At 36.9% G+C, this 25,466-nt stretch overlaps 2 pseudogenes; both read right to left on the bottom strand.

Moving 5' to 3' along the window:
• Positions 1-1,059: 1,059 nt before the first annotated feature.
• On the bottom strand, positions 1,060-1,738 carry LOC149210595 (hyperosmolality-gated Ca2+ permeable channel 4.1 pseudogene; annotated as a pseudogene).
• A 7,378-nt stretch (positions 1,739-9,116) lies between these two features.
• Positions 9,117-24,751, bottom strand: LOC149210594 (hyperosmolality-gated Ca2+ permeable channel 4.1 pseudogene; annotated as a pseudogene).
• Between the last annotated feature and the right edge of the window lie 715 nt (positions 24,752-25,466).

Raw genomic sequence — 25,466 nt, 5'->3', positions numbered from 1 at the left:
AAGAAACCCTTTTCCAAACTTATTGTTCAGAGAAAAATTTCTTAAGAAAAATGATATTCGTAAACACCAAAAATTATTTTCAGCCAATGCTTCAGAGAATTTCTCTTTCTTCCATAAATAAATAAATAAATTATTCTGTAAATTTCTACTGCAAGATTTTAAAAGGAAAAAATACCTCACTATTACTTCCTAGTGGTTATCCAGGGTCTGACCTCCTTTAATTTCCAGCAGCACTCAATCACAACGAGCCGTAAGGCTTAACCTTATGTGTGACTCTCATTTTATAGACATGTTCTACATACACAACTTCAAAACTTCTCCTTATCTGCAGTCAACCCTCAAAATTTACCTAAAAAAGAAACAATTATTGCTTGATTTAAAAAAAAACACCTCCTTTATTCGTTTTTCTTCTTCCCTCGTCCCAATTGAAGTCCAATGAATTGTTCCCTTGTGGCCCCTCAATTAAAAAAAATGTTGCAGACTTTTCCGTCATCCACTTCTCTTACATAGAATTTTCCATCGTCTGCTCATCTTACGAGGTTCTAAATTTAATGGTGGTGGATCTAGTTAGAGTCAAATTCATCCGCTCATCCACTCAACAACTCCCTTATAGGCTCCAGACAAATTCACTTTCCCTCTCTAGAAACGCTTCATCTAGGTCCGTCTCTCTGTGGCGGCAAACTTCTTCAACTCTTGCTCTAGGTTTCAAATTTTTCCTTACAACTGCCTCATGACCCTCACAACCTTACAACTCTGATAACACTTGTTGGTATTCGAGCCCGTTAAATATATAAATAAGAAAGAAATGCACATAACGAGAAATTGAATCACATAAGAAAAAACGCAAGGAATTTACGTGGTAAAACCCTAACAATGTGTCAAGGAAACATCCACGGGGCAAGGGATTGGAATTCTTATTGCTCAAGGTCCAAAATGACTCTCCAACCATTACATCCAGCCTCTCGGGAAACCATCATTTTTTAACATGAAAAACTTCGTTACATAACTCCATATGGTTACAAAACTGTCTAAATGGTAAACCCAAATTTACTAAGATAATTACATTTTAACTATAATTGTTGTCATTCTTAAAACTTGAAGTAGTCTCTTGTAAACGTGCTGTGTCTTTGGAATTTCTTGGATCATAAGAGTATAAACAAAAGCATAATCAACTGAGAAATTTCCATCATGGAATCTTGTAGTGTTTAATCGCACCTCAAGTGCTATGATATAATAATGAACCACAGTAACTGCAACCACCATAAACAATACATGCATCCATAATAAGGGAGAACCCTTCTTGATATAACTAATAGTAGTTTTTGAAAATTGATCGTCCATAGGGACTATTCCTGCATAGAGATTAAGCGGGAAGAGAAGAAAAATTGCTAAAAAAATAAATCAGAGCAATGGAAACAAAACTTCCACCCTCCACATAAAGAAACTGAGTTGCATTAGCCCTACAGGTTTGAGGAATTTGTTGACCAGTTGTATTCTAGATTGCCAATATTTTTTCAACCAAGCTAGAAGGTCCTAACACCTTGTGATCGCTCCACAATTTCACAAACAAAAATAGAAGTAGTCAACACAATGCCCCTATGGAAGAGATATTCAAAAGATATTGTATATTTCCATACCATGTACCCTCTCCTCCTATATCACTGCATGGGGTCAGGGACTCTGGTATAACTAAACTATCGTTTGTCCCATTCAATCCACAATTCCCGCTTACAACCATCACAGTTGATACAAATATATACAATAGCGGCAATATCCCAATGAAGCCCATATAAAACGGTTTTTAGGCCATCCTAGAATCTACACAGTTTAATCTAGAGACATAATAGATTCCCTCCTCCTCATGTTCTTATTTGGTTCAACCCAAAGGACAAGGGTTTAATAAAAAGTTCCATAAGGCCTCAAACCAGGCTCCCAATCTCTCAAGATCATCACTTCTTCATCAAATTCATGCAAAATGGAGACCAAAACACAAAAATAACCAATCATATCCGTTATAAAACATAAAACAAAAACTGTTTCCTAAGAGCTCCAAAATATGGACAAAATACCACAAAAAATACAACATATGGTTGCCCACCATCCAAAGTTGATCCATATATTTGAAAATATTAAATTTTGGTCTTATATGGCCTTCTTCGTTCATATCAAAAACCAAAAACAATGAAATTATAGCAGGGAGAAAAACGAATCAAACACACCTGGGAAGTATCTGTATTTTATCTGGGCAAGCTCGAAATGGAAAATGATCAGCTTTGCGATTTGACTTCAAAGCCCCTTCTCATGAATAGAAAACCCGTCATTCAATCCAAACCACAAACCGAGCAAAAGCAGACAGAAGGCTCCTTCAAATAACTTGGTCATCAACGTAATACTTTGGAATTCTAGCGCATTACGGAAAACACAAATGAAATGGGGAATCTTAGGCATCTGGATTTGGACCTGAGCAAATAAATCTAAAACTTGAATTGGCTTATATTCTCTTATCTCTTCTCCTGCAACCATAGATAGGTTGAAACATATTGGTAAAGATCCAAATGCAAAGTCTCTAGATCTAAAGGTAGTCTCGATGCCATTGTTCACTAAGTTGCTTGTGACGGAGGTGATTCAATTTTTCCATAATTGTGCCAAGGCTTATTGTCTTTTAACTAACTATTTTTTCCCTAAGTATTTGCTAACAATTCATCTGACGACACACCCTTATTCAATCATCTAACAATTAATCCAACGCTGCAAACCAGTATAGAGTGGCAGCTAGGGTAGGTCTTCTCAAAGGGGAATGCCTTACGACGTAAGTGTTATATGATGGGAAAGTTCACTCAACAATAGTGGGATTAAATTGAGTCTAGTTTCAAATGTAAAGAGAGAGAATGTGTAGTAATCGAACCTTTGACATATCAATTATGTAAGATGACATTCATATCTTTTGTTCTAAGACTTGAAAAGAAAATGATTGAGGGTTTCCTCCTTGAGGCTACCTATACTTTGATCACAAGTACACTAAGAACTATACAAGGAATTCATATCTTTTGTTGCAATACTTGAAAAAGGAAATGATAAAGGGTTTCCTCCTTGAGACTACCTATACATTGATCACAAGTACACCATCAACTATACAAGGCATATGTGATTTCAAATTTACCCTAAACTTTGGTAATTATTTTTTCAATAGAAAGAACTATAAAGGCATTTATCCACATAAAGAGGACCTCACACTACAACTTTGGACTAAGCCTCCCTGGTCCTAGTGATACATATATTGGTCATAGGATGAACCTAAAAGGGGTGTTTTATAAATACAAAATTGTTGCCATTTAAACAATCTGTACAATTAAACAAACATTTTCTTTTCCAAATATTATAGTACTAAAGGTTATTCAGCTAATTTGTTTATAAATTCTTGAAATTTATTGATGTAATTATATGACTGTGTAAATAAATTTAGTTACTTAACAATAAATATTATAATCAATAAAGGTGTGAATTTCCATTTTTTACTTGAGATCTTAGTTGGTGAAGAAGAACTCTTAATAATTTAATTCTCGCTCCCAAACCCAAAAAATCATGCTATATAACACTCTACTTAAGGTAGTTCACCTGAAGCATAATCCAAATTATCTGATGTCCATATCGAGTCAAAGTAAGTGGAGGATGACGCTATCGTCATATGCGTGTGGTAAAATTGTGGTAATCATAAGTTACTTTTATCTATATCTTTCTTTATGTGGTCACCGTGGTGACTGGTGAGTGATGGAGCCACAGCCGTTGAGTAACCCATCGGTATTGTGGGGTCCTAGGAGACATTTGTATTGAGTAATTACTTTGTAATGGTAAAGTGATTAAAGTTGAAGCATAGAGTTTGATGTTTGTGTGTAATTTTTTATGTTTAAATTGTGTATAAATAGATTTAATATCTTGAAAAAATTTTGTTTTGAAATTTATTTGGACACTTAGAATGTGTACACTAAACAATTTAAACATGAGATTTCAGCTTATTTTTGCTAGATTTCAAATAAAGTTGACCAAAAAATAGACCCCGAATGTGCACACTACACAACTTAAACCTGAGATTTCAATCAACTCATTTTTGCTAGATTTCAAGTAACGTTGACCAAAAAATAGACCCAAAAAACAACATAGAGTAGAATAATAAAACTACTTAAAACATTTGAAAAATAAAAATAAAAAAATGAAATTATTTTATATAACATATACATAATTTTTAATTTTTTTTAAGTATACATAATATATACATAGTTGACAATTAAATATTTTACTTAACATGGTTGAAATGTTTTATTAGAACTTACATTAAATTTTATTATTAATAATAATATTTCTAAAATATTATATATTAATTTCATATTAAGAATTAAATGAATTACATATCTCCCTTTCACTACTCTTGAATTTTTTTTTACTTTTAATTTATCTTTTATTAAAATATTTATTGACCAACATTAAAATATTTTTATTTTATTTTCTCTCTTTTTGAGTTGAGAGGTTCATTCTACAACCTAGTGTGAAGGCGATGTGTATGTATGTTAGTGCTCAACTTGGAGTTGACATGTGTCCCTCTTAACATAAAAATAAAAATTCTCTAAATAGAAAAACAAAGCCAACAAAATATGCTATGCATATTTAATTAGTTGTCCATGTGATCTAATATATTTTCATGTAAAGTAATTAGAAGTAAAAAAATATGTAAGATGTTAAAACCTTATACTTTTCAAAAATATGATATCAACCTCATATATATCTATATAAAGAAAAAAATGTTAATGTTGTATAGAATAATTGAGTTGAGAGGCTCATTCTACAACCCCGTGTGAAGATGATGTGTAAGTATGGCCATGTTCATTCCACAACCCACCGTGAAGATGATGTGTAAGTATGTCCATGTTCAACTTGGAGTTGAAACGTGTCACTCTTAAAATAAAAATAAAATATTCTTAAAATAGAAAGATATTTAATGTTCTATAGAGTAAAATATCAATTGTAGGTTATGAATAAAATATTTTAATATGAATTAATATTGACTTATACTTAAAAATATATTAATAACAAAAAAAACTATTTTAATTTGTGATGATAAAATGGTTCAATGCATATGCTATGTAATCTCTACAGCATTTAAAGATACAATTTAAACAATGAAAAATTACACATTGTTTTTTGCACTCTAAGATGGCTCAACGGATATGCTATGTAATCTCTACAGCATTTAAAGATACAATTTAAACAATGAAAAATTACACATTGTTTTTTGCACTCTAAAATAAATTTGCAACTGAAGAAATTTGATCCCTCTCAGTTCATGGTTAAGATGGATCTATGTTGGTATAAATATATATGAAATTAATATTGAAATAAATTAGTCAACATGGCTATTCACATAGTTTGTTAGAGTCTTGTATTAAAATGTTTTTTAAAGGTATAAAAAATATACATACTCGTTGACACTCATAAATTATTTATTTTTGGTTGAGAGTAAAAGAAAAATATTTTTACTTCTCCTTATAGATGTTTTATTATGCATTTAATTTAAACTAACCAAACATGTATTTTCATTTTTTATTATACTCGATATTGTTTTTTTTTTTATTTAAAAATATTTTATTTTTATTTTAAAAGGGACATATGTCAACTCTAAGTTGAGCACAAAGGGAATTACAAATCTCCCTCATAGCCCTCTATCAAACCAATTATGGCTAAGATCCATAACACTCTTTGGACAAACTAACAAAGATCCATCCAACATCACCAATAATTTATCTTCATGGAGTTCATCACCCCTTTCCATATTTATAATCAAGAGGGCTTAGATCCTTTTTCTAGGTTCCTTATGTGGATCAGTTGGAAAGAACATAACCATAATTTCCTACAACTTCCCAGTATGAAATCCTAATTAATGGTCTATCCTCTCTAGAAACCTAAGGAGAGTATTCTCATCTTTAATTGGTCATCCTCTAATTGGGAATTCAAAGGATTGAGGCGGTAAGAACTCTCTCAAAGTCCAATATCTTCTCTCTTCATATTCATTAGTCCTTGCCCTCCTCTCCATAGTGTTTGTTTTATTTTTAACAAACTCTATCAAGCTCAATTTTGAAAATATTCTTTGGAAAATTTCCATTATTAATATTTTTAAAATAAATTAAAAAATAAATCGCAAAAGTCTTTGCATCTAGAGTTTATCTACTCAGTATGGAAGAAACGTTGTAAGGTTATGTTATGTTATGTACATTCTAACTTGCTCAAATTAGATAAAATTAAAATTAAATAAAAATTAAATGATTAATTATAAGTATTAATTAAAACATCTGGACTCAATAGAATTACTCAAAATTAAAAATAAAAATAAAATAGAATAAAAAACTTCATTAAATTATTAATATTAATTATTAATAATTAAACCGACTTAGATCTATATTAACACTGGATTTATTAAGTGTCGAGAGATGAAATCTCCCAAGGTGTAAACCTTTTTTTTATTGTAAAGCTTGAGGAAAGGTTTGCACCTCGAGAGATTTGATCCTCATATAACCATGAGGTGTAGACCAATTGTTTTGTGTGGGGTTTAGTCCCCACCATATCATCTCATAGGGAGAGGTTCATGATGGGAACCAATTTGAAGGAACTAAACTATCCCAAAAAGTGTTCCTCATACTCATACTCATACTTATACCAAAATAATCCATCTGTTTCATTTATGTTTCATCTCATGGGGAGAGGTTGATGATGGGAACCACTTTGAAGGAATTAAACTATCCCAAAAAGTGTTCCTCATACTCATACTTATACCAAAAAATTGGAGAGCAGCCACGTAACAACAAGATCTCACAACCCTCAATCTCATAGCCCTCACAGATATGGGCTTCTTGCTCTTAGATTTGAGGCCTCACTATATCTCTCTCTCTAGCTTTGATGCCATATTAGAAAATCCAAAGTTGACACAACGAAACATATTATTAATTCAAGCCTAAGCCTGCACACTGACTTCATCACATACATCACAATGTGTCCCATTATATAATGATGGGATCACTAGACTCAATCAACATAACAACATGGAAGGTAGAGTCTATGACTCAGATACAACTCACTTACACAGACTACGAAGACACAACTCATGACAGATAGACTCAACACTAACTACGAGAATACAACTCATCAACTCTATCTGGACATATCATTTCTACATTATTCCAACATCCCCCCTTAATGGAGAAATGGATTTTCAACAATGCATAAGAATGCCTGCTGGTCTCAGTCTCAGCTAGGCTTACAAATATGACTTCATTTTAACTTTCTTTGCATCAACATATTGATGAAATTTCTTCTTCGACTTGCTGCTCCAAACTCTGACACTTTCAACCTGTTTAGTCTTCTTCTTACTCCAGATCATGAAGTATGGATATTGCTTCTTATTCCAACTAGGATGATACCAATCCATCTCAACTCCTTTCTCAACAAGTTCATTTTCATCATCACTAGTTTCCTGTTTACTTGGTTGTTGCCTCATCAATCCATAATAATGTTTTATTTCCTCTGGGCTCCAATATATTAAAATACCAGGAACTTCTTCAAATGTGTCCTCCACTGGTTCCAGTTCCATATCATATGAATCATTCATTGATTTACCATTGTGCTCATTTTCAAGAGCCTTCACTATTCTGGCTATTGCTTTGAGACCTGCATCAATTTGTTCAAAAGGTTTCTCAACCCATTCTTCAATAAACTTTATCTCGGCATCATAATCAGTTTTGGCATCTTCAAAATTTCTTGTCCCTTTAATTGCAGCTACAATTTCCTCTTCATATTCTTCCACTTTATCAACAACAAACAATAGTTTATCAATCAAATTCTTTTCAAATATAACCTGCAATTCATTTTCATAAAACAAATATCCATCATCAAATTTTGCAAATTCCTCTTTAACATTAGTAACCATAGTTGTTGAATTCACCACCTCTACTTCAAAGAGGCTATTCACTTTCTTCAACTCATCTGTTGCTATTGAGTCCTCCAAAACGTTTCTCTCAACAATCTCAAAATTTTTCTGTAGATCTGCTACTAAAGCTCTACCTTCATCTTTGTAAGCTTTCTCACCCCATTGCATATTGTACTTCATTTCAAGAATATCCCAAAATATTTTTTCATTATGTATTTCACCATATTCATGCAAAATACTAGACAAGATATTATCGTCCAGTGTTGATATAATAAGAAACAATGCTACTGCACCTCTACTCTTATCTTGAGAATTTATAGAAGTTTCTTGAACAAATTCCCATAAATCTACTGCTGCAAACATTCCAAATTTTTCTGCAACTTCTTCCCTTTGATTCTTTCGCCTCAATCGCTTCAGTTCTCTTTGGAACTGTTTAATTCTCCTTTGGTGACCCATGACTGATATGCATGCTCCTTTTCACTTTTACATTTTCTTTGTCCACAATCAGCTACAAATTCATGGGCAACTCACCAATCAATTATTTCCTCAACATAACACGCTCCTTCAAATTTACACTTTTTCACCACACTTCCACAACTCTGATTTACACGATATTGCCAGATCATACACATAAATTTTACCACATCTACAATACCCAAATAGTTTTGCTCCACCTGCTCTTCACCCTTTTTTAATCAAATACACCTTTTTTATTTTAATTTACCTCGTAGATATACTTCCACCAAAAAAAACTTCACTCTTCACTCTCTTCACCCCAAAAATTTCACAAAATTAACTACATATGTCTCCTTTAACCCATGCGCACAAAAAAATCCAAGGATGACTCCAATAATTCCCACAAAAAATTGAATTGACTAGGAAAAATAAGAATGTTTTTGCCAATGTGGCCTGATAATATCTTGAAACAGACAAATGGCTTTCAAATTTGGAAAGTGAAGAAAGAGTTGCAGGAATAATCAAGTACATGCTCGCAAGAAATAACACATTTGGCAAGAACTAGAAAAATAAAGTTGTTGCCTAGTTGGAGCTTTGCACCCAAGCCAACCACAACTCAACATTTTCCATTGCCTTTGCATTAATAATTCCTCTAACAGTCTATAATGCACATAGTTTTGCAAGTGGTGAGCTAAAAAATAAAAGCAGTATGAGAAATTGTTCTTCTATGGACATGAGCCTGCAACCATGAAATATCATCACGAACTTTCACCATATCATGTACCAGGTCATCCAAAGAAGCCAAATATGGTGAAATTATGGCTCTATGCACCTTTTCAAGATAACCTTCTTCAAAGTATTCTTGATGTTGCTATTCGAGCTCGTTAAATATATAAATAATAAATAAATTCACATAATGAGATTGAATTACACAACAAAAAACCCAAGGAATTTACATCGTAAAACTATGAAAATGTGTCAAAGAAACCTCCGCGGGGTAAGGGATTTGAATTATTATTTCTCGAGGTCCAAAATGGCTCTCCAACCATTACATCTAGCCTCTCGGGAAATCATCATTTTCGAACATGAAAAAATTCGTTACATAACTCCCTATGGTCACAAAATTGTCTAAACGACAAGCCCAAATTTACTAAGTTAATTACATTTTAACTATAATTATTGTCATTCTTAACAATTTCCACCTTGAAAACAATTTTCCTAATCCCTTGCCCATGCCCATTCATCATATCTTTTGCAATCCAAGAGAATCCAAACACCACGGGAACTTCTCTACCAATACTGGTTTCATTAACATGTCTGCACAATCCCCTTGTGTGTCATCCTTCTTGAGAGCTACTTTGCTGCCATCGATCACATGTCTTACAAATTGGTATCTAATATCAATTTTGTTAGTCTTTCTGTGATAATTTGGATTTTTAGCCAAATAAATAACACTCTAACTATCACAGAATACATCCACTTTCTCCTGCATCCTTCCAAGATCACCAAGTAGAACTTTCAACCAGATTGTCTCTTTATAGGCATTTAAAGCAGCTATATAATTTGCTTCATTAGTGGACAAAGAAATTGTTTCTTGAAGCTTTGACATCTAGCTAATTCCTCCACCTGCAAGAGTAAAAACATATCCTTTAGTAGATCTCCTTTTGTCCTAGCCACCTGCATAATCAGTATCCACATATCCACAGAATGAATCTCCACAACCATTAAAGATGATACAATGGTAGTTTGTTCTTTTCAAATAGCGAAGCACCCATTTCACTACTCACCAATGTTCTTCTCCTGGATTTTCCATGAACCTACTGACAACTCCAACGACATTTGAAATGTCAGGTCTTGTAGATACGATCACATACATTAAGTTGCCTACCACATTTGCATATGGTACACGATACATACACTTCTTTTCTTCATCAATTCTACGACTCAAACCCAAATAAATGTTAAAATGGGAACCTAAGGAATAGTAATAGGTTTCATATTGTCCATACCGAACTTTGCAAGTATTTTCTCCACATACGACTACTTTGATAACCAAAGCTTTCCATTTTTCCTCTCTATGTTAATCTCCATTCCAAAGATATGTTTTACATCTCCAATATCCTTCATATCAAATGTCCAAGAAATATGAGCCTTTAACTTGTTAATATCTTCCGTGCTTTTTCTTGAAATAAACATGTCATCAACATACAGAACCAAGATAATGAATATGTAATTGGAAATTTTAAAGTACACACAATGATCATATTCACTTCTAGTGAAGTTTTGTCTCACCATGAAGGTGTCAAACTACTTGTACCACTTCCTGGGAGACTGCCTCAGTCCATACAATGATTTCTTGATCTTGCAAACTAATATTCTATTGCGACCTCGTAAAAAACCTTTTGGTTGTTCCATATAAATCTATTCATCCAAATCTCCATGAATAAAAGTTGTTTTAACATATATTGTTCTAACTCAAGATCAAGTAATGCAGTTAGTGCTAACACAGTATGAATAGAAACAAGTTTTATGACTGGTGAAAAAATCTCATGAAAGTCAATACCTTCTACCTGAGAATACCCTTTTTCTACCAGCCTCGCCTTATATCTTTCAATACTTCCATCAATTTTCACTTCAATTTGAAGACCCATTTACATCCGAAAACACTTCTCCCTTTAGGAAGTTCTACAAGATCCCAGGTTTTGTTCTTGGCTAAGGAATCCATTTCCTCGTCCATAGCCTTCTTCCATTTTTCACTATCTACATCATCCATTGCTTCCTGATAACAAGAAAGTTCTTCATATTCAATAATCAACGCAATAGATGAAGCAAAATCTTCATACCTTTTGGGTGTTCTTCTTTCCCTTATAGACCTCCTTAAGGTGACTAGTTGTTGAACTGGTTCCTGACTTCTACAATTTCCTTTAATATTCTTCACCTTTTACTTCAGAAGTCTCTTCTTCCTTCTGACTTTATAATAAAGGTTGAGTCTCCAACTGAATTTTATAATTTGGTGATACATATTCATGTTCAACTCTATCAACCTCTGATTTTAGAAGACAAGATTCATCAAATGTTACATCTATACTAATGACTATCTTACGCGAAGAAGGATCCCACAACTTGTATCCTTTCACAACATCGCCATATCCAAAAAAGACATAACATTTTTCTTTTGGGTCTAACTTAGAATGTTGATTCTTTGGAATAAGAGCATAGGCATTACAACCAAAAATTCTTAAATATGAATAATCACAAGACTAACCCAACCAAACTTCTTCAAGAATATTATAATTAATATCAATTGAAGGTGATCGATTTGCTAAATAACAAGCAGTGGATACTTCTCCTGCCCACAACTCCTTATGCAGGTTAGTGTTGTGGAGGTAAATCCCCTCTGCGGACAGAGGCGATCCCTACTAGCCCAAATGCGGTCTAGCAACAATCAAACAACGCTAACACGCAGGTTCCTAATTGCAAATCAAAGACCGATGATGAGGGCCTACCTGGATTCCAACGCTAGTACTTGTAAAAGAGTCGTCGCTCCCGTTCCTTTGCTCCAGTTGGTCACAATCCCCACGATCCTCGTGAAAGGACACCTACACATGCAAAGAACGACACAAACGCAAGCATAAAATCCAATAGATGCAACTATATATCAGTCAGAAAGGATATAACTCAAAAAACTCCCACAATGAAGTGAAGACTGTGGTTAATCCGGATCAGCAATCAAAAAACTCCCACAGAAGCCTAAAATCTAACATCATTACAAAAGACAATAAGAGTGGAACCATAATGATAGTCGTCTATTATTGATAAACAACAAAGAAGAATACAACCATAGTTCTGACGTCAAATCCTCCTTTGTCTGGGTGATCAGCAGCACATGCCTTGCAAATTTTGTTGGGAATGGGGAACAAGCCTCTCTCTCCTTGGTTACTTGGACAAGAATCTCCTCATTTAAGATTTAGCCTCATGGGAATGAATAAGGCTTCTTGTAGCATCAGCTTAGCAATTCTCAGACTTTGGGACTTAGAATTCGGAACATGGAGACTAACTTGTCAAAGGCAAAAGGACAAAATTTTATAGATAGAGGAGAAGGAGTTAGGGTCATCCACAAGATTCATGGGATTGGCTTTATCACTAAGAAGCTTCCATGAGAGGTGGAGAACTACTTCCCTTCTATGGAGATTCGAAGCCCAACTGAACTAACTCAATATGGAATCAGTTCATGAGTGGGTTAGGAAGAACCTTCGTAAGTTTGTTTGTTAAAAACTTTACCCAACTGGGCTGGCGCGAGTGCGACTCTGAGACAAAGCGCCAGCTGGTGCGCCCTCTTTGGAGGATTTCCCCCATTGGCGTGAGTGATACACAGTGGAACCGCGCCAATGGAAAAAGGGCTATTTTTATGGGTATTTTGCAGAAGGTGTCTTCAGGGCATATGAAGTACATACTCAAGGGGATACAATGCAAGTGTTTTCAAGTTATGTCACTTCTCATAGGTCCCGGAATAAGTCCTCCAATGTGTGGGAAAAGGGGTAACAGGGACGGTGACAAATTACTGTGTAACAGATGCCCCCTAAAGCATGAGGCCTCTGAGAGAGAGAGAGGGGTGAAATGCTTTTACAAGAACATGGCCAACTGAAAACACTGCCACCGGAGAACCTGCATGAAGAAGTACAATTGATATCTCAAGTACATGATATATGTGGTATGGGCGCAGCCATCCATAGCAGAGTACATAGAAATCCAGATCCAAGGTATGGGCACAACCATCCAATAAGGATCGATAAGTAGACTCAGGCATGGTCGCAGCCATCCAGTGAATTAGTCATGTAATGATCATAATAATCCACAAAATCGCAACTTCGATCTCAACAGACAAAATCCAGGGTCTTGCGCTCCATCTCGACCTGAACAAAATACAAGTTCAAACATGCGAATATGGGAGTCGAAGTCGAACATGCAAGAACATCGTCTAATTACCAGTCAATAATGAAAACTGTTAACAGACGCCAGAGGTACCACCAATAATGACAATGGTCCTCAAGGTACTATGGGTACAATCTACGGCTTGCGAATTAGTGAGCCAGTGTCGAACACCCGTAGAATCATTCAATCGGAGGTCAATAATGAAAACCTCGCATCGAACACGAAGAACCTGCCATTGAGGCATGCAGGCTCCAAGGCACCAGAAGGGAGACTCTAGATCAACTTCCTGGATAATGAGCTGAAGTCGACAGGAAGTGACCTTAATGAAAGGTGGGCCATAATGTTTCCCACACCATCGACACGAGACAGAGAAGGATACGATGTTTTGTGTGAGGTATCAGAGGAAGGTTGAGTATTCTGCAGAGGTCAACTTCTCTTGAACATATTGGCGGCACGACAGTGGACTTGGCAGTATTTGACATCAAATGATCAAGGGTCATGGTGACGAGGTAACGAGCAGATGATAGGTCAAACAGGATAACCCAAACCCACGGAGGCAAGTGTAAAAACAAGATGAGATGTCCCCACCCAGACACGAATGCAGACAAGTGCCATGTTCAAGAGCGACATACTACCGACACGACAATAATTGTGGTTCCATTTTCTCCACCATTGCTGGCGAGTACCCCGGTTATTTTTTGATGACAAGCTTGACGGGGATAGCATATGCTTGAAAGGCGTCATTTTGACGGCATCCGATGTCATTAAATTTTAACAAGTCTGACAAAGGAAAACTCGGCGTCTTTTCATGTTTAGAGAGTTTGAAAAGACAGCGGAAAAGGAAACTCCAGGGGTGTCCTTTTTCATAAAGTTGTGTCTCTCGAGCCTGAAAAAGTATAAAACAATTCTCGAAAGAACCACCCAATCATTACGATCGAGGAGTATTTTTCATAAGTAGTGATTTTGATCTGAAAAAGTAAAAAAGCGATCGAAACCACGTCGATTCGTAACCGATAACGAACCTGAAACGATAAGGGTCCGACGATATTTTTGTTTTTACACGGTCGGAAAAGGGTTTAAAGACGACCGCCTCTTATTTACGTTTAGCGAGTCAAGAGGAATAACTCGACAATCTTTTCATATTTAGACGGTCAGAAAAGAGCTAAAAGCAGACCTCCATTTTTATTCTCTTTAACGAGCCAAAAAGAAAAAAAAAATACTCGGCAATATTTTCATATTTTACGAGTCAGAAAAGAGCTTAAAGGTGACTCATCCTAGAGGAACGAGTGGTATAAAGGGTAGCAACTAGTTCCGACAATGGTGGAACTACTCAAAACATGTAATGGTCAAGAGGCTGGCTAATAAAACCACTCATCGCAACAGTTCCTCAGGAAAGGGAAAACAACCAAGTGAAAGCATTTGATTGGCCAAAGAGATGGTGCCGATGGAATGAAACAACCAAGGCTCATCTAGCAGAATTTAGCGGATAACAACGGCAATCACGAGGTGTAAATCAGGTATGGGTTCATTTTTACACAAGCTTGAACCATGGAGAACTTTGCTTGGATTCGGTTTCATGTTTACACAAGCTTGAAACGAAAAACTATGCTTGTTATGAGTTCGCATGCCCCCAGCATAATAACGCAAATCGAGGTACATGCCCCCCAAGCTTCATTGCATTCAATGAGGTGGATGGAATGAAGGTTCACTTTCGAGATCTTGGAAAGACTCGACTTGGATTTTACGAGATCTTAATCAAAGACTCGATTTGAAAAGGGAGTTGTTTCATTTTTTGATGAGGTTGACACAGTAAAAGAACTATCCTCATAACCCTTGTTTCATTTTTTAACGAGCTTGACACAAGATTAGTAACTATGCTCGAACACCTTGTTTTGTTTTTTAATGAGGTCGACACAAGATCAAAAACTATCCTCGGGACACTTTGTTCCGTTTTTTAATGAGGTCGCCACAAGATCAAAACTATCCTCGGACACCTTGTTTCGTTTTTTAACGAGGTCGTCACAAGATCAACACTATCCTTGGACACCTTGTTTCATTTTTTAACGAGGTCGTCACAAGATCAAAACTATCCTGGGACACCTTGTTTCGTTTTTTAACGAGGTCGTCACAAGATCAAAACTATCCTCGGGACACATTGTTTCGTTTTTTAACGAGGTCGCCACAAGATCAAAACTATCCTCAGACACCTTGTTTCGTTTTTTAACGAGGTCGTCACAAGATCAAAACTATCCTCAGACACCTTGTTTCGTTTTTTAACGAGGTTGTCACAAGATCAAAACTATCCTCGGGACACATTGTTTCGTTTTTTAATGAGGTCGCCACAAGATCAAAACTATCCTCGGACACCTTGTTTCGTTTTTTAACGAGGTCATCACTAGATCAAAACTATCCTCAGACACCTTGTTTCATTTTTTAACGAGGTCGTCACAAGATCAAAACTATCCTCGAGACACATTGTTTCGTTTTTTAACGAGGTCGCCACAAGATCAAAACTATCCTCGGACACCTTGTTTTTTTTTAAGGAGCTTGACATAGGAAAGTGAACTATGCTCTGACCAGACCTAGTTTCATTTTCTAAGGAGCTTGACATAGGAAAACGAACTATGCTCTGCCCAGACCTAGTTTCATTTTTTAAGGAGCTTGACATAGGAAAACGAACTATGCTCTGCACAAACTTCATCATAATGAACAGAAAGTCGTTGCTTCCAAGGGTGTCACTCCCGGTGGAAAGACAACATCTTGGAAGTCAGGGCCCAATGCCCGCAGGTCATCATGTACGACGGCATCATGACTGGATATAGGCACGGGATAAGTAGCCACGCAGTTGACCTGCGGTGGGGCAGACACAACCGGTGGATAAAAACCAGGAGGGGGTGCAAGCTACGCAGGAGGCACCGGGGGACTAAAGAATGATAATTGATCTATAGTGACAATTCTTCCGTCGTGTGGAAAAAAAACCACACGGAAAAGTGAAGAGACAAGGGCCCTCATGGCATAAACATAGTCATGGCCAAGGAGAAGACTGAAATCTGGAGCACCTTGGGTAACCAGTACGTCTATATAGACGGTTTTGCCTCCCAAAGTAACATGAAACTTCGAGAGGATCCCTAACGGTTGACTGGTTCCTCCGTCAAACGCCAACAGATTCTGTGCAACTGGCACAAGCTATGGGGAGCCCAAAGCTTGCCAAGTAGTGAAAGGCATGAGACTGACAGATGCACCCTCATCCAAGACAGTGCCAGGTACTGCCTTATCATAGGCATGTACTGTAATCTGGAAAGGCACATGGGATGGAAGGCGGAATGTATTCAAACGACTATAGTCAAAGGAAACGACCGAACTACTTGGTGGGGGAATCGTATGATTGCCCCCCCGCTTTACAGGAGACAAAGAAGGACTCTCTTGATCAGCGAGGATAGGAGGGTCGTTTTGAGACTCAGAAGAATCTGACGAGATGAGAAGAACATGAGCAGTAGAATCATGATGCTCCTCCGGAACAGAGTAATCAACAGGTGGTGAACCCAAGTCGACACTCTATCCGACCAATGGTTGGTTTGGAACAGGCTTGGCACTGCTAGGTTCGAGAAGAGGAGCCTGGACAAGAGAAGAATGTAAATCAATCTCTTTGTCAACAGGGAGATGATCTGCAGCTGCCGAAAGACATTGATAACCAACGGGATGTTGGGGTGATGAAGCTGTAAGACTTTCCAAAATAGCGGAAGCTTTATCCATGAGCGGACAAAGGTGAAGGGGATGGTTTCCTTCACATAGTCTACAGGGGATTCAAATCTTCCCTTTCTCTTTAATTTTGTGAGTCGAGAAGGTAGCATCGCCATGAGCTTCAGAGGACGATGAGGGGCGGGCCAGATCACGAGACCATACTTCTAAGATCCTGGGAATGCTAGGACAATCACGAAGAAGGTGGTCATCCTTGCACAATCTACAAGGAAATTTGACCTTCTGCGGAGGAGCAGAAGGTGGCTCGACTTGAGTTGTACTTTTAACCTCTCGCTTAGGATACTTCTTCTTCTTCGTCTTCTTCTTCTTCTTCTTAGCCACCTGGTTACTTGAATCCATTATTTCACCAGGCGAAGTAGAAGATGAGGACGCAGAAACAGGCGAAGAAGGGGAGAGGTCCACCTTAGAATCAACGTGATGTTGTTCGGGTGGAGGAACTGATTGACCAGCAATTGAGACAGTAAGGACCAGAGAGGTTGAGAACAACCAAACAGGCAACCCAACAGTTAACCCAGGAAGGGCCAACGTTGCCATTTAAGGAGCACCAACATTTCCAAAAGGAGGGAAATGACCAGGATTCCCATCAGAGGGGATGCCTGGGTTGGTAAACTCTGGAAAAGTTGCCATCACAAACGAGGAAGAACCCTACTCAAACTAACGCAAGCAAGATCTAACCGGGTAAATGTGAATCGTGGCCGAATAAATTTTAAGACGCAAGGACATAACTTGACCTTTTCATTTTTTAAGAGTCGAGAAAAGGACAAAAAGATGACTCTAGTCGCCTTCGAATGTTTAATGAGTCCGAAGTGACAAATGCTCAGATGGACCTTTTCTTTTAGGGAGTCCGAAAAGGAACGAAAGTGACTACTATGGAGAGCTAGGCAAAAGGCTTTACCAAACAAATCCGTAAAACTGCATATACACCTTGGAAGCCATATGAAAACCAAGGACTTTTCGTACGGCAGTCAATCTTCCCGAATGTTGTGTTTGGTGTGTTACGACTTGTAAGGCGGCAGACACGGCTTCCTGTGGATAAAGGATGATAACCTAGTGGGGTCTCCCCATATACTCGACGGTACGTGGGAGCACAAGTCCATACTAGACCACAATTGAGTCACAAAAGGAGGAATCACCCAACCTTGAGTGGAAACAAAAGTGACTAGGTTTAACGACGCTGGAGCACGTCTCTAGCCTAGACCTCTAAATAGTGTGTGTTATGTTCCAATGCGTTGTTAGATTTATTCAGTTCATTTTAAAGTTGATCTTGTATTAGGTTTCAGTTTTCAGGCCTTACCGTATGTAATCTCTCAAAATTCCCTAAATGCAAACTATATGCCAAAATATGTCATTTCATTCGATGAATGCTAGCTACGAGAGAGTTGAGAGCTTTCACACAAACAAAATGATCATAGAACAACAAATAACTTCCCTAATGCAACTAATGGAAATTAACAAACTTTTCTTCGAGATCACTAATCACTAATCAAAATGAAAGGTTCTAATTCTCATTAACTAATACAAAGCAAAAGAGATTTTTTCTTTTGTTGATGGAAAAACGCACTAAACAACTTTGAGAAATGATAACAAAAAAATTCTATTTAGTACAAGCACATTCAGATCCCTAAATCACAAATCAAAACTCCAAAGAACAAGAAAGATCTCAAAGACACCAATGAGCCGTGTAATCTAGGCTCAAAGTGAGACAAAGCGGAATTCAAGTGAAAGCGAAGCAAGTCACCCAAATAATGAAATAAAACGATTTACAACCACCAAACAAGTGCAAGGGAGCAAACAAAGAGTCGACTGGACTAATAGAAGACCAAAACTCCTAAGGAAGGCTCGACACACAAAGCCACTAGATGCCCTAGGGCTAGAAATGTGAAATCGATAGAAAATGGCAAACATCCAAAGGGTAAAGGTAATCTATGCACAATTCACTTGAAAAGTATGCAAATGTAATCTATGCACATTCTGAAAATGAGAATTCTAATTATGCAAGTGTGATCTATGCAAGAGAATTCTCAAACACAAGATGATTCTAATGTAATCCAAGAACCAATCAAGTGCAAATCAAGAAAATTGGGTGAGAGTTCCAAAGATCAAAAAATAAAAACACTCAAAGGCGATTAACACTCATACAAACCTCCAAGTAATGACCAAAGGAAATCAAATTAAGAATTTCTCAAAAAAGATACTCAAAACCAGTCAAACAAGACTCCAACACACTCAAGTAGTCGAAAAAAGGTACTCGGAACAAAAACCAAGCTCAGGAGGCTCAGAAACAAGCAAACTTCAAAAGTTCCCAGTACTGGCGCGACTATCAAGCTGAAAATAGCGCCTTTCAGGGATTGGCGCGGGTTGTCAATGTGCAACTAGCGCCAACTGGCGCAACTGTAATGCTATAAAAAAGCGCCAGCCGAGTTTGCTATGGAAAAATAAAAAACAAGCAAGCCAAAGCTAATTCAATAGTACCCAGGTACACCAAGGGGCAAGAAGCAACACAGGGACTCAACCCAGAAAGTTAATCAAGCAGGAGAAACCAAGAAACAAGGCACGTTCCAAGTCGTTCAGCTCGTAAACCAAACCGGAGATGGACTCAAGTGGCGTTGATCTACTTTGCTAATGCGGAGCAATAGCGTTTCGAAGGCTATCTAGCCGTACTTCAGGCTCCGTCTAAAGTTTACAAATCAAACAACAAGACAAAACAAACAATAAGGCAAAAAGCCAACTCCCCAGTGGAGTCGCCAAATTGTTGTGGAGGTAAATCCCCTCTGCGGACAGAGGCGATCCCTACTAGCCCAAATGGGGTCTAATAACAATCAAACAACACTAACACGCAGGTTCCTAATTACAAATCAAAGACTGATGATGAGGGCCTACCTAGATTCCAAAGCTAGTACTTGTAGAAGAGTCGTCACTCCCATTCCTTTGCTCCGGCTGGTCACAATCCCCACGATCCTCGTGAACGAACACCTGCACATGCAAAGAACGACACAAACACAAGCATAAAATCCAATAGATGCAACTATATATCAGTCAAAAAGGATATAACTCAAACATCATTACAAAAGACAATAAGAGTGGAACCATAATGATAGTCATCTATTATTGATAAACAACAAAGAAGAATACAACCATAGTTCTGACGTCAAATCCTCCTTTGGCTGGGTGATCAGTAGCACATGCCTTGCAAAGCTTGTTGGGAATGGGGAACAAGCCTCTCTCTCCTTGGTTACTTGGACAAGAATCTCCTCATTTAAGATTTAGCCTCATGGGAATGAATAAGGCTTCTTGTAGCATCAGCTTAGCAATTCTCAGACTTTGGGACTTAGAATTCAGAACTTGGAGACTAACTTGTCAAAGGCAAAAAGACAAACTTTTATAGATAGAGGAGAAGGAGTTAGGGTCATCCACAAGATTCATGGGATTGGCTTTATCACTAAGAAGCTTCCATGAGAGGTGGAGAACTACTTCCCTTCTATGGAGATTCGAAGCCCAACTGAACTAACTCAAGATGGAATCAGTTCATGAGTGGGTTAGGAAGAACCTTCGTAAGTTTATTTGTTAAAAACTTTACCCAACTGGGCTGGCGCGAGTGCGACTCTGAGACAGAGCGCCAGCTGGTGCGCCCTCATTGGAGGATTTCCCCCATTGGCGCGACTGATACACAGTGGAACCACGCTAATGGAAAAAGGGCTATTTTTATGGGTATTTTGCAGAAGGTGTCTTCAGGGCATATGAAGTACATACTCAAGGGGATACAATGCAAGTGTTTTCAGGTTATGTCACTTCTCACAGGTCCTGGAATAAGTCCTCCAATGTGCGGGAAAAGGGGTAACAAGGACGGTGACAAATTACTATGTAGCAGTTAGCATTGTTGATCATGCTTCTTTCTCTCTCCATAAGACTCTGGTTCATACGTTCAACAACGCCATTTTGCTGAGGAGTATAGACAAAAGTTTTATGTATAACGATCCCTTCATCCTTGCAATATTTTCAAATTATAAGTAAATTCACTGCCATTGTCAGTTCTTAATTTTTTTTATTGTTTTTCTTGTTTTTTCTCACCATAGCTTTAAATTGTTAAAAAACATTAAATGCATCAGCCTCACTTTTTAACATATAGACCCAGACTTTCCTGGAGTAATCATCAATAAATGTTACGAAGTAATATGCACCTCCATAAGATATATTAGGAGGTGGTCCCCAAAGATTAGAATGAATATAGTCCAAAACTCCTTTACTATTATGATCACCAGCTTTAAATTTTTTTCTACATTGTTTTCCATATAAACAATGTTTGAAAAAATCCAAAATCAATGATTTCAAATTAGGAAATAATTTGTGATTCATCAGTACCTGAAGGCCCTTCTCACTCATGTGAATCAATCGTTGATGCCATAGGTGAGTATCTTCTTCTGCCTTCTCAGATACATTTGCTACCTCACTGACCTAAGTACTTCCTTTAGGTCTGTAAATGTTTCCAATGTTCTCTTCCTTCATAACAACCAAGGCACCCTTTGAAACTTTCAACACTCCACATTGACCTATAAACTTATAAAACTTTGAGTCCAATACTCCCAAAGAAATGTAAGTATTTTTCAACTCAGGTACATGTCAAACATCATTCAATGTTAAAGTGTACCATCATACATTTTAATTATGTCATTTCCCACCCCAATAGTTTGACAAGATACATTATTACCCATAAACACATAACGACCATTCACATCTTGATATGAAGTGAACCAATTTCTGTGCGGACTCATGTGATGAGAAGTTCCAGAATCTAACAACCAATCTTCATAATGCTAAGAAAAATTACAAATAGGAAAAGTTTCATCTATCATACTTGATTCAACATATAAAACTTCATCATTCATACCTGATTTAACTTTATTTTCTTCCTTATTTGGGTTTTCAATGAACTCCTTTCTTTTCCAACAGTCTTTCTTGAGATGCCCTGTTTTGTTGCAGTACCAGCATTTGAATTTACACTTCTTGCCTCTCAACCTTCATCTAGAATGAATTATTTCTTTTTCTCCTCCCTCCTTGGAATGGTCTCTAGTTACAATTGATTTTGGTGTGGAAGTTTCAATGCTAGACGTCCTCTGTACTCTTTCAGAGAACAGAGCTCTGTACAGAGCTCCCACAACAGAATCAAATTCTAAAGATTTTGTTGTGCTCAAATTGGTAGAAGTCACAAAGTGATCCCAGGGCTCGGTCAAGGATCATAACATGGTAATATCTTTATTTTCTTCTTCTAATTTATCAACCATATCTGACAACTGGAAAATAAGTGTATTAAATACATTTAAGTGTTCTGCAATTTTAGTAACCTCCTTCATCCGAAGGGTATACAACTTCCTCTTCATATAGATGTTTCCAATTTTCCCCATAAACCTACTACTAAGGTTTGTTCAACAATGCTGAAGAGAACTTAATCCGCTAGGCACAATCTGATGGTACTAAGAGATTGGGCATGCAAGTCCTCCCATTCCAAATTTTTCATGCCAATAGGTCTCTTTCCAATCCCATATAATTCTTTGTGCAACCCTTGTTGCACTAGAAAATCCCATACCTTCAATTTCCATAATGAAAAATTATTCTTACAAGTTAACTTCTCCACCTCAAACTTAACATTAATCATTTTAGTCATTTTCTTCCTACACATGCTCTTTCAAGATTCCTTTATTAATGACTAGGTTCTCTAAAATATTCTTCTTTTCGCTAGGCTTTTCTTTTAAATTTATTGTCTCCTTGTTTCAAAATTTTCAGCTAGGGTTTTTCTGAATTTCCTTTCGCTGGTTTACTAGGGTTTCGCTGCTACCCTTTTACAAATTTCAAGGTATTCTTTTTACTTCAAAAAACCCCTTTAAATATTATTTTTAAAGAAACCCTTTTCCAAACTTATTGTTTAGAGAAAAATTTCTTTAAAAAAATGATATTCATAAACCCCAACAATTATTTCAGCTAATGCTTCATAGAATTTCTCTTTCTTCCACAAAAAAAGAAAAAAAGAAAAAAATTATTCTGTAAATTTCTGCTGCAAGATTTTAAAAAGAATAAATACCTTGCTATTACTTCCTGGTAGTTATCCAAGGTCTGACCTCCCCTAATTTCTAGCAACACTCAATCACAATGAGCCTTAAGGCTTAACCTTATGTGTGACTATCATTTTACAGACATGTTCTACATACACAACTTCAAAACTTCTCCTTCTTTGCAGTCAACCCTCAAAATTTATCTAAAAAAGAAACAATGATTGCTTGATTTAAAAAAAATAGCTCCTTTATTCATTTTTCTTCTTCCCTCATCCCAATTGAAGTCCAATGAATTGTTCCCTTGCAGCCCCTCAATTAAAAAAAAATGTCGCAAAATTTTCCATCGTCCACTTCTCTTACATAGAATTTTCCATCGTCTGCTCCTCTTACGAGGTTCAGAATTTAATGGTGGTGGATCTGGTTAGATTCAAATTCATCCGCTCATTCGTTCAACTACTCCCTTATATGCTCCAAACAAATTCACTTTCCCTCTCTAGAAACGCTTCATCTAGGTCGGTCTCTTTGTGACGACAGACTTCTTCAACTCTTGCTCCAGGTTTCAAATTTTTCCTTACAACTGCCTCTTGACCCTCATAACCTTACAACTCTGATACCACTTGTTGGTATTCGAGCCCATTAAATATATAAATAAGAAAGAAATGCACATAATGGGAAATTGAATCACACAAGAAAAAACACAAGGAATTTACATAGTAAAACCCTAACAGTGTGTCAAGGAAACCTCCATGGGGCAAGGGATTGGAATTCTTATTGCTTAAGGTCCAAAATGACTCTCCAACCATTACATCCAGCCTCTCGGGAAACCATCATTTTTAACATGAAAAACTTTGTTACATAACTCCCTATGGCTACAAAACTGTCTGAAGGGTAAACCCAAATTTACTAAGATAATTACATTTTAACTATAATTGTTGTCATTCTTAACACTTGAAGCGGTCTCTTGAAAACATGTTGTGTCTTTGGAATTCCTTGGATCATAAGAGTATAAACAATGACAAAATCAACTAAGAAATTCCCATCTTGGAATCTTGTAGTGTTTAATTGCACCTCAAGTGCTCTGATACAGTAATGAACCACGGTAATTGCAACCACCATAAACAAAACATGCATCCATAATAAGGGAGAACCCTTCTTAATATAACTGATAGTAGTTTTTTAAAATTGAGCTTCCATAGGGACTATTCCTGCATAGATATTAAGCGGGAGGAGAAGAAAAATTGCTAAAAAAATAAATCAGAGCAAAGACAACAAAAATTCCACCCTCCACATAAAGAAACTGAATTGTATTAGCCCTACAGGTTTGAGGAATTTGTTGACCAGTTGTATTCCAGATTGCCAACAATTTTTCAACCAAGCTAGAAGGTACTGACACCTTGTGATCACTCAACAATTTCACAAACAAAAGTAGAAGTAGTCAACACAATGCCCCAATGGAAGAGATATTCAAAAGATATTGTATATTTCCATACCATGTACCCTCTCCTCCTATATCACTGGATGGGGTTGGGGACTCTGGTATAACTAAACTATCATTTGTGCCATTCAATCCACAATTCCCACTTACAACCATCACGGTTGATCCAAATATATACAATAGCGGCAATATCCCAAGTAGCCCATATAAAAACGTTTTCAGGCCATCCTGGAATCTACACAGTTTAATCTAGAGACATTATAGATTCCCTCCTCCTCACGTTCTTGTTTGGTTCAAGCTAAAGGACAAGGGTTTAATAAAAAGTTCTATAAGGCTTCAAACCAGGCTCCCAATCTCTCAGAATCATCACTTCATCAAATTCATGCAAAATGGAGACCAAAACACAAAAATAACCAATCATATCCGTTATAAAACATAAAACAAAAACTGTTTCCTAAGAGCTCCAAAACATGGACAAAATACCACAAAAAATACAACATATGGCTACCCACTATCCAAAGTTGATCCCTAGATTTGAAAATATTAAATTCTAGTTTTATATGGCCTTCTTCCTTCATATCAAAAACCAAGAACAACGAAATCATAACAGGGAGAAAAACTAATCAAGCACATGTGGGAAGTCTCTGTGTTTTATCTGGGCAAGCTTGAAATGGAAAATGATCAGCTCTGAGATTTGACTTCAAAGCCCCTTCTCATGAATAGAAAACCTGTCATTCACTCCAAACCACAAACCGAGTAAAAGCAGACAGAAGGCTCCTTCAAATAACTTGGTCATCAACAAAATCCTTTGGAATTCTAGTGGGTTATGGAAAACACAAATGAATTGGGGAATCCTGGGCATCTGGATTTG

The sequence above is a fragment of the Pinus tabuliformis genome, chromosome 1_2, assembly GCF_031772625.1.
Source record: "Pinus tabuliformis cultivar Carrire ecotype Pingquan chromosome 1_2, CPIR1, whole genome shotgun sequence".
Classification (NCBI taxonomy): domain Eukaryota; kingdom Viridiplantae; phylum Streptophyta; class Pinopsida; order Pinales; family Pinaceae; genus Pinus; species Pinus tabuliformis.
The sequence above is the reverse complement of the archived record's forward strand: the minus strand, read 5'-3'. Positions and strand labels throughout refer to the sequence as shown.